The 3,155-nt window shown below is 46.6% G+C and overlaps 1 pseudogene; it reads left to right on the plus strand.

Annotated features, from left to right (window-relative positions):
• Positions 1–619: 619 nt before the first annotated feature.
• LOC141514911 (death effector domain-containing protein pseudogene) lies at positions 620–2,272 on the plus strand (annotated as a pseudogene).
• The last annotated feature ends 883 nt before the right edge of the window (positions 2,273–3,155 follow it).

Here is a 3,155-nt window from a genome sequence, read left to right on the forward strand (position 1 = left end):
AATACTAGAACGGGTTGACATTTCTTTCTCCAGTTCGTTTCACAGTTGAGGAACTGAGACAACCAGGGCTTTAAGAGATCTGCCCCAGGTCCATAGCTAGTGAATTTAAACAGGGGATTTGAGCTCCAGGAGTCTTCCTGACTCTCAGTTCAGTACAATTATCCACTCTGCAGCCTAAGATTACAACAATATAAACGAAGGGGGTGGCTAGGTGTCGCAATGAATAGAGCACCGGCCTTGGAGCTGGGAGTACCTGGGTTCAAATCCGACCTCAGACACTTAATAATTGCTGAGCCGTGTGGCCATGGACAAGCCACTTAACCCCATTGCCTTCAAAAATCTAAAAAAGAAAAAACAATATAAATGAAAAGGGGATGGGGGGGTGGAGAGAGAGAGAAGACAGGGAATTTTTTTTTAATTTTTTAAAGGAAAGGAAGACTACAAACATTTATTGAACACCCAAAATGTGCCAGAAATCTTACAAAGTGCATTACATTGATCCCATGCTGAGGATGCCCTTGGAGGTAGGCCCCGTTCTCCCCGAATCACGGCTATCGTAGCAAGTGAGCAGGCCTTCGGGAGGCAGCGGGTCTTCTGAGCCCTCCACCCCCAAGGAACACTAACCGACCAAACCAGCCAGTCAGAGAAGCAGAGAGCGAGGCGGGCGCTCTGCGGCCGGGCCGCGGCTTTGGCACTGGGGGCACCCACGCGCAGAAACGCGTGCCCTCTCCTTCCTTTTGTTGATGTAATTGATGACCTGGAGCGCGGCCTCTGCCCGGGTGGACACGATGTCCTGGGCGCCATTCACCTCACTTCGGCGGGGGGCTTCAGCCCACCTGACCTGAGGCTCTCAGTGAAGGAAGGCGGTGCGGCCGGAGCTAGAAGGGACAGCTAGCCGGAGGGCCAGGCAGTCCTCAGAGTCACGACGCCGCCCTCTCCCCCTCCAAAGCGGCGACCTCCCCGAGCTATCCCCCTGGGTTGCATCGTGCGCTGCTCGGCCTCCCCCTCCGGGATGTACAATAAACGGCCGGCTCCACGGAGAGCCCCACTGGCCAGTCTGCAGCAGAAACGCCGAAAACCAGGGACAGCGCCCACCAAGGACAAGCAGACCTGTGACGTCAGGCTCCGGGTCCAGGCCGAGTACTGCCAGCATGAGACGGCTCTGCGGAGCAATGTCTTCTCCAACAAGCAGGACGCCCTTGAACGCCAGTTCGAGCGTTTCAGCCAGGCCAACAGCATCTTCAAATCCCGAGACCTGGGCTCCATCATCTGTGACGTCAAATTCTCGGAGCTCACCTACCTGGATGCCTTCTGGCGAGACTACATCAATGGTTCCCTCCTGGAGGCGCTCAGAGGTGTCTTCATCACAGACTCACTAAAACAGGCTGTGGGCCGTGAGACCATCAAGCTGCTGGTGAATGTGGATGAGCAGGACTATGAGTTGGGTCGACAGAAACTCCTGAGGAACTGGATGCTGCAAGCACTCCCCTGATCCTCATCCCTCTCATTCTGGGCGGGTGGGGCGTGGGCTCTGCTCAGCACCTGCCTCTGGAGTTCACATCCGATTTAGAGGTTTTCTTCATACCTTTCTGGTCAACTTCCCCTCCCCCCCCTTCTTTATTTAAAGGAAAAGACAAAAAAGAAAATGAAAATGGTGTGTGTCTACCTCTTCCCCCATCTCCATCCACCTGTTTCTATGTGCCTGGGTAATGACGGAAGAAGTAGCCATCTCTGTGGCCCATAAAGACTTCCTATTGGAAGTCATTAAGTTTTTCTCAGTTGCTCTTGGGGAATAGAACTATTTTTGGGGTTGTTTGCTTTGTTTTGCCAGAGAAACCAAAAGGCTGTGTAATGGAAACCTACTTTAGAGGATCGGAGTCATTTCATTCCATAGTATAAAGATTTTAAGGAACAAAATGAAAAATATTTTTAACATTATGTGCCTCTCACCACCTCAGTTGCTTGCTCTAGTTTCTAGAATCTAGGGCTTCTTTCCTTCCCCACCTCCCACCTCCAATCTCCCAGGGCCTTGGATTAGGGCTTCTCTTTTCCCAGTCTGAATTCATTAATTACTTTTTGTTAGTTCTCTTCTGGGGAAAAATGAGAAGGGAGGAAGGATTGGGAGAGACTGGGAACCTCTTGTGCAGGAGTACCTGTAGCTACAAGATTGAACATTGGGGATGTATATTGTATTTTTCCTGCTGTGTTTAAGTGAAAATAAATGTATCCTGCTGTCTCTCTTCTCCCATCCCCCACCAAAAAAACCCTCATTTGATCTTCACAATGATCCTGGGAGGTAGGAACTATTAGTATTTCTATTTTATAGTTGAGAATCCTGAAGCAGATAGACATTAAGTGATTTGGCCAGCTTCACACAGCAAGTATGTGAGGCTGTATTTTACTCTAAAACAGTGTGTGTGTGTGTGTGTGTGTGTGTGTGTGTGTGTGTGTGTGTGTGTGTGTGAGAGAGAGAGAGAGAGAGAAACAGAAAATAAACTTGTTTATGATTTTCAGACTTGACTACAAAGAAAAGGTATGAAAATGCAATTCTATCACTTCTTTGTAAGGAGGGGCATTAGAAGACATCTATCAAACAGCAAAGTATGAAACAAATACATGACACAGTTGATGTATGGAATAATTTTGCTGAATTTCTTTTTCTATTTAAATTCTTTGTCTCAAGAAATGACTAGTTGGGAAGCTAGGTGGAGTTATTAAAAATTAGAGTTATGTATAAAGCAAAAGAAATTAATATAAGTTCTTTATAAATTAAATATATGTGTTACCTGGGGCAAGAGCAAGGGTCTTGAATGCCTTTCTCCCATTCTGTTACATAGTTTCTCATATTAACTGAATCACAGATTGGGAGACATAAGAAAATTTAAATTCAGGGAAAGGAAAAATCACAATGATATGACTATGGGATTAGTAGCTATAAAAAGCAAGTTTAGATGAGCATTCAAGGAAACCAAGTTGTCATCACCAGGCAGCAGATTATCTTTAAAATTCCTTCCACTACCAGCAGTAAGTGAATTTCAATGAATAAGCCCAACCACAGCAGAAAAAGCAGGTTCTTGGCAGCATGTTATGTTGTATGATTCTTATCTTACATCTTCAGAGATGACTGAAGACAGCATTGCAGTCTCTAGCTATGG

The sequence above is a fragment of the Macrotis lagotis genome, chromosome 1 (genome assembly GCF_037893015.1).
Source record: "Macrotis lagotis isolate mMagLag1 chromosome 1, bilby.v1.9.chrom.fasta, whole genome shotgun sequence".
NCBI classification, from domain to species: Eukaryota; Metazoa; Chordata; class Mammalia; order Peramelemorphia; family Peramelidae; genus Macrotis; species Macrotis lagotis.